Consider the following 630-nt stretch of genomic DNA (forward strand, 5'->3'; position numbering starts at 1 on the left):
GTTTTCTGTTATTTGTTGTTTGGTTATAAATTAATAATATAAATATCTGCGAATTTATTTTGAACGAAACTAGAAAACTCAGTTAAATTATGTCAAATTCTATTACCAATATGGTTTTTTTTCTTTTCTTTTCTCTCTCTCTCTCTCTCTCTCTCTCTCTCTCTCTCTCTCTCTCTCTCTCTTAGTGCCTTTTCCATTAATCTCTGTTCCCATAATATTATTATTTTCACTTCTTCTTTCACTTCCTAATTATAATTCAACCTTCTGCCTCTAGTTCTTGGAATCCGTTCACCACGCCCCTTACATAGAGTCTCTCTTTCTGAGACTGTCAACCACAATGCCTAATTAATGTCTTGCGATGCGGTGAAATCAGGCGCTCGTCAAATTGGTGAGCACGTGGAGTTATTGGTATCACTTCAAATCTTGTTCGTTTGTCGTGCTTTTCTTGAAAAAATAAGACCGACTAATCTTCGATAGAAATAGAGATGTTTGCGATTGAAAGAGGAAGAGGTCGCTTGGTGTCAGAGATCAAATTAGCAAGAAACTGGACGCCAAAGTTAGGTTACTTCCAAACTTTGAGTACCCTATGATACTGTAAATGTACATTTTGTGTGCTTTTAATGAACGGGG

This window comes from Aplysia californica, unplaced genomic scaffold (genome assembly GCF_000002075.1).
Source record: "Aplysia californica isolate F4 #8 unplaced genomic scaffold, AplCal3.0 scaffold00402, whole genome shotgun sequence".
Lineage (NCBI taxonomy): Eukaryota > Metazoa > Mollusca > Gastropoda > Aplysiida > Aplysiidae > Aplysia > Aplysia californica.